We start from the raw sequence: 12,759 nt of genomic DNA on the forward strand, positions 1-12,759 counted from the left end.
ATATTGCATGGTACCCATTCCACGGGTCTCAACTCCCCAGGTTTAAGGTATTCTTCCTTCAGCTAAAACATGCATGTGGAACCCAGAGTATGATCAACCATGTGATCGGGAGACGTGTTCAAATATGTCTCAGTTTTCCTCCCCTGGTACTCGGGTGCAACATTCCAGACGCTTTACTAACACTCTCCCCACTTGGAGAGTCAGCGCCTTTAACCTCCTGTTTGGCCCAGTTTGCAATTTCTGCGGAAGATGAACAGGAATAGCGAGAACCAATGAGAGACTAGCTGGAGGTGTCTGGACGGGCAAATTTAACTCTCATTTCCCACCAGGAAGAGGAATAACCAAAGGCTCAGCGTGCCGTGCCGGAACCAGATTAGGGCCTGAAGCCATCCTGCGGTGTTGCGGCCAGGTCACAAGAAAGCGAGTTGAAGAAAGGAGCTCAGGGGCACTGTAATTCACAAACCTGCAGAGTTATAAATGACAGCTATCGTCCAAAAATAGACTGAAGTAAGGCTGCCAAGAGGACTTGAAAGCGGGGCAGAATTGCAGGAAACCGATTTCAGGAGGTAGACTGGAATTGCATTGAAAGCATAGGAAAAGAGGCAGAACGTCCACAATGATGCACTTGGCCAAAAAGGGCGTATGCGTTTTTTCCTGAATATATTCAGGAAAAAACGCATACGCCCTTTTTGGCCAACCAAGCAAGCTTGCAAAGGAAATCTGCACTACAATGAAGTCTCACTTCCCCCCGGTCAAAAGGGCCATCTGAAAAAAGTGTAAAATCCAGAAAGGCAGGACAGGCCATGGAGAACTGGGAGCCTTGTTATGCTGATGGGCGGGATGTAAATTGCCAACACCACTCGGGAGAAGTGTATGGTGTTTCCTGAAACATCTAAAAAACAAAGCAACAGAGCCTAGGGCACTTCCACTTATGGTCCTATAGCTTAGGGAAATTAAAATCAAAAAGACACAGCCACCCCAAAGTTTGGGACGCCTCTGTTTACAAGAACCTCGTTTACAGTACAAGTTCAAAATCGCAGAAAGTGAAAAATGGATAAAGAAGTTGTGGTATTTACTTACAAAGCAATATCACTCAGCAATGAAATCTATGTCATCAGGCCCTAGCAGCACAATGAGTGGATTCAGGTATGATGATTCTAACTGAAATAAGTCACACAGAAAAAGAAACATCATAAGATATCAGTAATACACGGAATGTAAACTTGGCTACACAGGAACTGAATTACAGAAAAGAACAGGGTCTCAAATTTAGAAAACCAACTTATGCTTGCTTAAGGGAAAGGTGAGTTGGGGTGCTGCATAAAACCAGAGATTGAAATGAGCACAGATAAAGTTCCTTAAGCCAAATATGGAATAGACAAGAGCTACTCCTTGCTCAACGAAATGGACTCAACACCCCATATTAAACGCCTAAGAATGTACCTGACTAGTAAGTATCTTAAAACCTATGGATTGCTATGTCTCCAAAGAGAATCAAGCATGTGTACAGGGGCATAAACGCAGCAGTGATAGGATTGGAGAGGTTCGGTGAGCAAATGAAGACCCTTTGAAGTCATATTGCATGGTACCCATTCCACGGGTTCAACTACCAGGTTTAAGGTATTCTTCCTTCAGCTAAAACATGCATGTGGAACCCAGAGTATGATCAACCATGTGATCGGGAGACGTGTTCAAATATGTCTCAGTTTTCCTCCCCTGGTACTCGGGTGCAACATTCCAGACGCTTTACTAACACTCTCCCCACTTGGAGAGTCAGTCCCTTTAACCTCCTGTTTGGCCCAGTTTGCAATTTCTGCGGAAGATGAACAGGAATAGCGAGAACCAATGAGAGACTAGCTGGAGGTGTCTGGACGGGCAAATTTAACTCTCATTTCCCACCAGGAAGAGGAATTAACCAAAGGCTCAGCGTGCCGTGCCGGAACCAGATTAGGGCCTGAAGCCATCCTGCGGTGTTGCGGCCAGGTCACAAGAAAGCGAGTTGAAGAAAGGAGCTCAGGGGCACTGTAATTCACAAACCTGCAGAGTTATAAATGACAGCTATCGTCCAAAAATATACTGAAGTAAGGCTGCCAAGAGGACTTGAAAGCGGGGCAGAATTGCAGGAAACCGATTTCAGGAGGTAGACTGGAATTGCATTGAAAGCATAGGAAAAGAGGCAGAACGTCCACAATGATGCACTTGGCCAAAAAGGGCGTATGCGTTTTTTCCTGAATATATTCAGGAAAAAACGCATACGCCCTTTTTGGCCAACCAAGCAAGCTTGCAAAGGAAATCTGCACTACAATGAAGTCTCACTTCCCCCCGGTCAAAAGGGCCATCTGAAAAAAGTGTAAAATCCAGAAAGGCAGGACAGGCCATGGAGAACTGGGAGCCTTGTTATGCTGATGGGCGGGATGTAAATTGCCAACAGACACTCGGGAGAAGTGTATGGTGTTTCCTGAAACATCTAAAAAACAAAGCAACAGAGCCTAGGGCACTTCCACTTATGGTCCTATAGCTTAGGGAAATTAAAATCAAAAAGACACAGCCACCCCAAAGTTTGGGACGCCTCTGTTTACAAGAACCTCGTTTACAGTACAAGTTCAACATCACAGAAAGTGAAAAATGGATAAAGAAGTTGTGGTATTTACTTACAAACAATATCACTCAGCAATGAAATCTATGTCATCAGGCCCTTAGCAGCACAATGAGTGGATTCAGGTATGATGATTCTAACTGAAATAAGTCACACAGAAAAAGAAACATCATAAGATATCACTAATACACGGAATGTAAACTTGGCTACACAGGAACTGCATTCCAAACAGAACAGGGTCTCAAATTTAGAAAACCAACTTATGCTTGCTTAAGGGGAAAGGTGAGTTGGGGTGCTGCATAAAACCAGAGATTGAAATGAGCACAGATAAAGTTCCTTAAGCCAAATATGGAATAGACAAGAGCTACTCCTTGCTCAACGAAATGGACTCAACACCCAATATTAAATGCCTAAGAATGTACCTGACTAGTAAGTATCTAAAACCTATGGATTGCTATGTCTCCAAATGAGAATCAAGCATGTGTACAGGGGCATAAACGCAGCAGTGATAGGATTGGAGAGGTTCGGTGAGCAAATGAAGACCCTTTGAAGTCATATTGCATGGTACCCATTCCACGGGTTTCACTCTCCAGGTTTAGGTATTCTTCCTTCAGCTAAAACATGCATGTGGAACCCAGAGTATGATCAACCCTAACCTTCCCCGAAGCCTTAACCCTCACTCCATTCCCCTATTCCTAACCCGTACGCTAACTAACCCTGCCCTCACACGTACGCTCCCCCTAAAGCGTTGTCGTACCCTCCCTGGACCCTAAACGTCCTCACACTAACCCTAACCCTAGCCCGAACCCTAACCCTAACACTTCCCCGAGCCTGACCCTCACCCGTCCCCTAATCCTAACCCGTACGCTAACACTAACCCGTGCCTCACACGCACGCTCGCCCTGAACGTTGTCGTACCTCACCTGGACCCTAAACCGTCCCCGTCCCCTAACCCTAACTTACCCCCGAACCCTAACCCTACCCTTCCCCGAAGCCTTCCCTCACCCGTCCCCTAATCCTAACCCGTACGCTAACACTAACCCGCGCCCTCACACGCACGCTCCCCCTAAAGCGTTGTCGTACCCTCCCTGGACCCTAAAACCGTCCCCGTCCCCTAACCCTAACCCTAGCCCGAACCCTAACCCTAACCCTTCCCCGAAGCCTGACCCTCACCCGTCCCCTAATCCTAACCCGTACGCTAACACTAACCCGCGCCCCTCACACGTACGCTCCCCCTAAAGCGTTGTCGTACCCTCACCTGGACCCTAAACCGTCCCCGTCCCCTAACCCTAACCCTAGCCCGAACCCTAACCCTAACCCTTCCCCGAAGCCTGACCCTCACCCGTCCCCTAATCCTAACCCGTACGCTAACACTAACCCGCGCCCTCACACGTACGCTCCCCCTAAGCGTTGTCGTACCCTCACCTGGACCCTAAACCGTCCCCGTCCCCTAACCCTAACCCTAGCCCGAACCCTAACCCTAACCCTAACCCTGACCCTCACCCGTGACTAATCATAACCCGTACGCTAACACTAACCCGCGCCCTCACACGCACGCTCCCCCTAAAGCGTTGTCGTACCCTCACCTGGACCCTAAACCGTCCCCGTCCCCTAACCCTAACCTTAGCCCGAACCCTAATCCTAACCCGTACGCTAACACTAACCCGCGCCCTCACACGCACGCTCCCCCTAAAGCGTTGCCGTACCCTCACCTGGACCCTAAACCGTCCCCGTCCCCTAACCCTAACCCTAGCCCGAACCCTAACCCTAACCCTTCCCCGAAGCCTGACCCTCACCCGTCCCAATCCTAACCCGTACGCTAACACTAACCCGCGCCCTCACACGCACGCTCCCCCTAAAGCGTTGCCGTACCCTCCCTGGACCCTAAACCGTCCCCGTCCCCTAACCCTAACCCTAGCCCGAACCCTAACCCTAACCCTTCCCCGAAGCCTGACCCTCACCCGTCCCCTAATCCTAACCCGTACGCTAACACTAACCCGCGCCCTCACACGTACGCTCCCCCTAAAAGTTTTGTCGTACCCTCACCTGGACCCTAAACCGTCCCCGTCCCCTAACCCTAACCCTAGCCCGAACCCTAACCCTAACCCTTCCCCGAAGCCTGACCCTCACCGTCCCCTAATCCTAACCCGTACGCTAACACTAACCCGCGCCCTCACACGTACCTTCCCCCTAAAGCGTTGCCGTACCCTCACCTGGACCCTAAACCGTCCCCGTCCCCTAACCCTAACCCTAGCCCGAACCCTAACCCTAACCCTTCCCCGAAGCCTGACCCTCACCGTCCCCTAATCCTAACCCGTACGCTAACACTAACCCGCGCCCTCACACGCACGCTCCCCCTAAAGCGTTGCCGTACCCTCCCTGGACCCTAAACCGTCCCCGTCCCCTAACCCTAACCCTAGCCCGAACCCTAACCCTAACCCTTCCCCGAAGCCTGACCCTCACCCGTCCCCTAATCCTAACCCGTACGCTAACACTAACCCGCGCCCTCACACGTACGCTCCCCCAAAGCGTTGCCGTACCCTCCCATGGACCCTAAACCGTCCCCGTCCCCTAACCCTAACCCTAGCCCGAACCCTAACCCTAACCCTTCCCCGAAGCCTGACCCTCACCCGTCCCCTAATCCTAACCCGTACGCTAACACTAACCCGCGCCCTCACACGTACGCTCCCCCTAAAGCGTTGTCGTACCCTCCCCTGGACCCTAAACCGTCCCCGTCCCCTAACCCTAACCCTAGCCCGAACCCTAACCCTAACCCTTCCCCGAAGCCTGACCCTCACCCGTCCCCTAATCCTAACCCGTACGCTAACACTAACCCGCGCCCTCACACGTACGCTCCCCCTAAAGCGTTGCCGTACCCTCCCTGGACCCTAAACCGTCCCCGTCCCCTAACCCTAACCCTAGCCCGAACCCTAACCCTAACCCTTCCCCGAAGCCTGACCCTCACCCGTCCCCTAATCCTAACCCGTACGCTAACACTAACCCGCGCCCTCACACGTACGCTCCCCCTAAAGCGTTGTCGTACCCTCACCTGGACCCTAAACCGTCCCCGTCCCCTAACCCTAACCCTAGCCCGAACCCTAACCCTAACCCTTCCCCGAAGCCTGACCCTCACCCGTCCCCTAATCCTAACCCGTACGCTAACACTAACCCGCGCCCTCACACGTACGCTCCCCCTAAAGCGTTGTCGTACCCTCACCTGGACCCTAAACCGTCCCCGTCCCCTAACCCTAACCCTAGCCCGAACCCTAACCCTAACCCTTCCCCGAAGCCTGACCCTCACCACGTCCCCTAATCCTAACCCGTACGCTAACACTAACCCGCGCCCTCACACGTACGCTCCCCCTAAAGCGTTGCCGTACCCTCACCTGGACCCTAAACCGTCCCCGTCCCCTAACCCTAACCCTAGCCCGAACCCTAACCCTAACCCTTCCCCGAAGCCTGACCCTCACCCGTCCCCTAATCCTAACCCGTACGCTAACACTAACCCGCGCCCTCACACGTACGCTCCCCCTAAAGCGTTGTCGTACCCTCACCTGGACCCTAAACCGTCCCCGTCCCCTAACCCTAACCCTAGCCCGAACCCTAACCCTAACCCTTCCCCGAAGCCTGACCCTCACCCGTCCCCTAATCCTAACCCGTACGCTAACACTAACCCGCGCCCTCACACGTACGCTCCCCCTAAACGTTGTCGTACCCTCACCTGGACCCTAAACCGTCCCCGTCCCCTAACCCTAACCCTAGCCCGAACCCTAACCCTAACCCTTCCCCGAAGCCTGACCCTCACCCGTCCCCTAATCCTAACCCGTACGCTAACACTAACCCGCGCCCTCACACGTACGCTCCCCCTAAAGCGTTGTCGTACCCTCACCTGGACCCTAAACCGTCCCCGTCCCCTAACCCTAACCCTAGCCCGAACCCTAACCCTAACCCTTCCCCGAAGCCTGACCCTCACCCGTCCCCTAATCCTAACCCGTACGCTAACACTAACCCGCGCCCTCACACGTACGCTCCCCCTAAAGCGTTGTCGTACCCTCACCTGGACCCTAAACCGTCCCCGTCCCCTAACCCTAACCCTAGCCCGAACCCTAACCCTAACCCTTCCCCGAAGCCTGACCCTCACCCGTCCCCTAATCCTAACCCGTACGCTAACACTAACCCGCGCCCTCACACGTACGCTCCCCCTAAAGCGTTGTCGTACCCTCACCTGGACCCTAAACCGTCCCCGTCCCCTAACCCTAACCCTAGCCCGAACCCTAACCCTAACCCTTCCCCGAAGCCTGACCCTCACCCGTCCCCTAATCCTAACCCGTACGCTAACACTAACCCGCGCCCTCACACGTACGCTCCCCCTAAAGCGTTGTCGTACCCTCACCTGGACCCTAAACCGTCCCCGTCCCCTAACCCTAACCCTAGCCCGAACCCTAACCCTAACCCTTCCCCGAAGCCTGACCCTCACCCGTCCCCTAATCCTAACCCGTACGCTAACACTAACCCGCGCCCTCACACGTACGCTCCCCCTAAAGCGTTGTCGTACCCTCACCTGGACCCTAAACCGTCCCCGTCCCCTAACCCTAACCCTAGCCCGAACCCTAACCCTAACCCTTCCCCGAAGCCTGACCCTCACCCGTCCCCTAATCCTAACCCGTACGCTAACACTAACCCGCGCCCTCACACGTACGCTCCCCCTAAAGCGTTGTCGTACCCTCACCTGGACCCTAAACCGTCCCCGTCCCCTAACCCTAACCCTAGCCCGAACCCTAACCCTAACCCTTCCCCGAAGCCTGACCCTCACCCGTCCCCTAATCCTAACCCGTACGCTAACACTAACCCGCGCCCTCACACGTACGCTCCCCCTAAAGCGTTGTCGTACCCTCACCTGGACCCTAAACCGTCCCCGTCCCCTAACCCTAACCCTAGCCCGAACCCTAACCCTAACCCTTCCCCGAAGCCTGACCCTCACCCGTCCCCTAATCCTAACCCGTACGCTAACACTAACCCGCGCCCTCACACGTACGCTCCCCCTAAAGCGTTGTCGTACCCTCACCTGGACCCTAAACCGTCCCCGTCCCCTAACCCTAACCCTAGCCCGAACCCTAACCCTAACCCTTCCCCGAAGCCTGACCCTCACCCGTCCCCTAATCCTAACCCGTACGCTAACACTAACCCGCGCCCTCACACGTACGCTCCCCCTAAAGCGTTGTCGTACCCTCACCTGGACCCTAAACCGTCCCCGTCCCCTAACCCTAACCCTAGCCCGAACCCTAACCCTAACCCTTCCCCGAAGCCTGACCCTCACCCGTCCCCTAATCCTAACCCGTACGCTAACACTAACCCGCGCCCTCACACGTACGCTCCCCCTAAAGCGTTGTCGTACCCTCACCTGGACCCTAAACCGTCCCCGTCCCCTAACCCTAACCCTAGCCCGAACCCTAACCCTAACCCTTCCCCGAAGCCTGACCCTCACCCGTCCCCTAATCCTAACCCGTACGCTAACACTAACCCGCGCCCTCACACGTACGCTCCCCCTAAAGCGTTGTCGTACCCTCCCCTGGACCCCAAACCGTCCCCCGTCCCCTAACCCTAACCCTAGCCCGAACCCTAACCCTAAACCTTCCCCGAAGCCTGACCCTCACACGTCCCCTAATCTTAACCCGAACGCTAACACTAACCCGCGCCCTCACACGTACCCTCCCCCTAAAGCGTTGCCGTACCCTCCCGTGGACACTAAACCGTCCCCGATGCCCCGAACCCTAACCCTAATCCGAACCCTAACCCTAACCCTTCCCCGAAGCCTGACCCTCACCCGTCCCCTAATCCTAACCCGTACGCTAACACTATCCCGCACCCTCACACGTACGCTCCCCCTAAAGCATTGTCGTACCCTCCCCTGGACCCTAAACCGTCCCCGTCCCCTAACCCTAACCATAGCCCGAACCCTAACCCTAACCCTTCCCCGAAGCCTGACCACCACCCGTCCCCTAATCCTAACCCGTAAGCGAACACTAACCCACACCCTCACACCTACGCTCCCCCAAATCGTTGCTGTACACTCTCATGGACCTAAACCGTGCCCGTCCCCTAACCCTAACCCTAGCCTGAACCCTAACCCTAACCCTTCCCCGAAGCCTGACCCTCACCCGTCCCCTAAATCTAACCCGTACGCTAACACTAACCCGCGCCCTCACACGTACGCTCCCCCTAAAGCATTGTCGTACCATCCCCTGGACCCTAAACCGTCCCCGTCCCCTAACCCTAACCCTTCCCCGAAGCCTGACCCTCACCCGTCCCCTAATCCTAACACGTACGCTAACACTAACCTGCGCCCTCACACGTACGCTCCCCCTAAAGCGTTTCCCGTACCCTCCCCTGGACCGTAAACCATCCCCGTCCCCTAACTCTAACCCTAGCCCGAACCATAACCCTAACCCTTCCCCGAAGCCTGACCCCCACCCGTCCCCTAATCCTAACCCATACGCTAACACTAACCCGCGCCCTCACACGTACGCTCCCCATAAAGCGTTGTCGTACCCTACCCTGGACCCTCACCCGTCCCCTAACCGTAAACCCTAGCCCGAACCCTAACCCTAACCCTTCCCCGAAGCCTGACCCTCACCATTCCCCTAATCCTAAACCGTACGCGAACACTAACACGCGCCCTCAAAAGTACGCTCCCCCTAAAGCGTTGTTCGTACCCGCCCCTGGACCCTATACCGGTCCCCGTCCCCTAACCCTAACCCTTAGCCTCAACCCTAACCCTAACCCTTCCCCGAAGCCTGACCCGCACCCGTCCACTAAATCTAACCCGTACGCTAACACTGACCCGTGCGCTCACACGTACGCTCCCCCTAAAGCATTCTCGTACCCTCCCGTGGACCCTAAACCGTCCCCGTCCCCTAAAACTAACCCTAGCTCCGAACCTAAACCTAACACTCCCCGAAGCCTGAACCTCACCCGTGCCCCTAATCCTAACCCGTACGCTAACACTTAACCGCGCCCTCACACGTACGCTCCCACCTAAAGCGTTGCCGTACCCTCCCCTGGACCCTAAACCGTCCCATCCCCTAACCATAACCCTAGCCCGAACCCTAACCCTAACACTTCCCCGAAGCCTGACCCTCACCGTCCCCTAATCCTAAACCGTACGCGAACACTAACCGCGCCCTCACAGGTACGCTCCCCCTAAAGCGTTGTCGTACCCTCCCCTGGACCGTGAACCGTCCCCGTCCCCTAACCCTAACCCTAGCCCGAACCCTAACCTTACCTTCCCCGAAGCCTGACCTCACCCGTCCCCTAATCCTAACCCGTACGCTAACACTAACCTTCGCCCCCACACGTACGGTCCCCCTAAAGCGTTGTCGTACCCTCCCCTGGACCCTAAACCATCCCCGTCCCCTAACCCTAACCCTAGCCAGAACCCTAACCCTAACCCTTCCCCGAAGCCTGACCCTCAGCCGTCCCCTAATCCTAACCCGTACACGAACACTAACCCTGCCCTCAGACGTACACTCCCCCTAAAGCGTTGTCGTACCCTACCCTGGACCCTAAACCGTCCCCGTCCCCTAACCCTAAACCCTAGCCCGAACCCTAAACCTAACCCTTCCCCGAAGCCTGACCCTCAGCCGTCCCCTAATCCTAACCCGTACGCTAACACTAACCCGCGCCCTCACACGTACGCTCCCCCTAAAGCGTTGTCGTACCCTCCCCTGGAACCTAAACCGTCCCCGTCCCCTAACCTAACCCTAGCCCGAACCCTAACCCTAACCCTTCCCCGAAGCCTGACACTCACCCATCCCCTAATGCTAACCCGTACGCTAACACTAACCCACGCCCTCACACGTACACTCCCCCTAAAGCGTTGTCGTACCCTCCCCTGGACCCTAAAACCGTCCCCGTCCCCTAACCCTAACCCTAGTCGAAACCCTAACCCTAACCCTTCCCCGAAGCCTGACCCTCACCCGTCCCCTAATCCTAACCCGTACGCTAACACTAACCCGTGCCCTCACACGTACGCTCCCCCTAAAGCGTTGTCGTACCCTCCCCTGGACCCTAAACCATCCCCGTCCCCTAACCCTAACCCTACCCGAACCCTAACCCTAACCCTTCCCCGAAGCCTTACCCTCACCCGTCCCCTAATCCTAACCCGTTCGCTAACACTAACCCGGCACTCACACATACGCTCCCCCTAAAGCGTTGTCGTACCCTCCCCTGGACCCTAAACCGTCCCCGTCCCCTAACCTAACCCTAGCTCGAACCCTAATCCTAATCCTTCCCCGAAGCCTGACCCTAACCCGTCCCCTAATCCTAAACCTAACGCGAACACTAACCCGCGCCCTCACACCTACGCTCCCCCAATTCGTTGCCATACCCTTCCATGGACCCTAAACCGTCCCCGTCCCCTAACCCTAGCTCGAACCCTAAACCTAACCATTCCCCGAAGCCTGACCCTCACCCGAACCCTAATCCTAACCAGTACGCTAACACTAATCCACGCCCTCACACGTATGCTCCCGCCTAAAGCGTTGTCGTACCCTCCCCTGGACCCTAAACCGTCCCCGTCCCCTAACCCTAACCTTAGCCCCTAACCCTAACCCTAACACTTCCCCGAAGCCTGACCCTCACCTGTCCCCTAATCCTAACCCGTACGCGAACACTAACCCGCGACCTCACACGTACGCTCCCCCTAAAGCGTTGTTGTACCCGCCCCTGGTCCCTATACCGTCCCCGTCCCCTAACCCTAACCCTAGCCTGAACCTAACCCTAACCCTTCCCCGAAGCCTGACCCTCACCCGTCCCTAATCCTAACCCGTACGCTAACACTAACCCGCGCCCTCACACGTACGCTCCCCCTAAAGCGTTGTCGTACCCTCCCCTGGACCCTAAACCGTCCCCGTCCCCTAACCCTAACCCTAGCCCGAACCCTAAACCTAACCCTTCCCCGAAGCCTGACCCTCACCCGTCCCCTAATCCTAACCCGTACGCTAACACTAACCCGCGCCCTCACACGTACGCTCCCCCTAAAGCAGTTGTCGTACCCTCCCCTGGACCCTAAACTGTCCCCGTCCCCTAACCTAACCCTAGACCGAACCCTAACCCTAACCCTTCCCCGAAGCCTGACCCTCACCCGTCCCCTAATCCTAACCCGTACGCTAACACTAACCCGCGCCCTCACACGTACGCTCCCCCTAAAGCGTTGTCGTACCCTCCCCTGGACCCTAAACCGTCCCCGTCCCCTAACCCTAACCCTAGCCCGAACCCTAACCCTAACCCTTCCCCGAAGCCTGACCCTCACCCGTCCCCTAATCCTAACCCGTACGCTAACACTAACCCGCGCCCTCACACGTACGCTCCCCCTAAAGCGTTGTCGTACCCTCCCCTGGACCCTAAACCGTCCCCGTCCCCTAACCCTAACCCTAGCCCGAACCCTAACCCTAACCTTCCCCGAAGCCTGACCCTCACCCGTCCCCTAATCCTAACCCGTACGCTAACACTAACCCGCGCCCTCACACGTACGCTCCCCCTAAAGCGTTGTCGTACCCTCCCCTGGACCCTAAACCGTCCCCGTCCCCTAACCCTAACCCTAGCCCGAACCCTAACCCTAAACCTTCCCCGAAGCCTGACCCTCACCCGTCCCCTAATCCTAACCCGTACGCTAACACTAACCCGCGCCCTCACACGTACGCTCCCCCTAAAGCGTTGCCGTACCCTCCCCTGGACCCTAAACCGTCCCCGTCCCCTAACCCTAACCCTAGCCCGAACCCTAACCCTAACACTTCCCCGAAGCCTGACCCTCACCGTCCCCTAATCCTAACCCGTACGCTAACACTAACCTGCGCCCTCACACGTACCTCCCCCTAAAGCGTTGTCGTACCCTCCCATGGACCCTAAACCGTCCCCGTCCCCTAACCCTAACCCTAGCCTGAACCCTAACCCTAACCCTTCCCCGAAGTTTGACCCTCACCCGTCCCCTAATGCTAACCCGTACGCTAACACTAACCCGCACCCTCACACGTACGCTCCCCCTAAAGAGTTGTCGTACCCTCCCCTGGACCCTAAACCGTCCCCATCCCCTAACCCTAAACCTAGCCCTAACCCTAACCCTAAACCTTCCCCGAAGCCTGACCCTCACCCGTCCCCTAATCCTA

This window comes from Tursiops truncatus, unplaced genomic scaffold, assembly GCF_011762595.2.
Source record: "Tursiops truncatus isolate mTurTru1 unplaced genomic scaffold, mTurTru1.mat.Y mat_scaffold_345_arrow_ctg1, whole genome shotgun sequence".
Lineage (NCBI taxonomy): Eukaryota > Metazoa > Chordata > Mammalia > Artiodactyla > Delphinidae > Tursiops > Tursiops truncatus.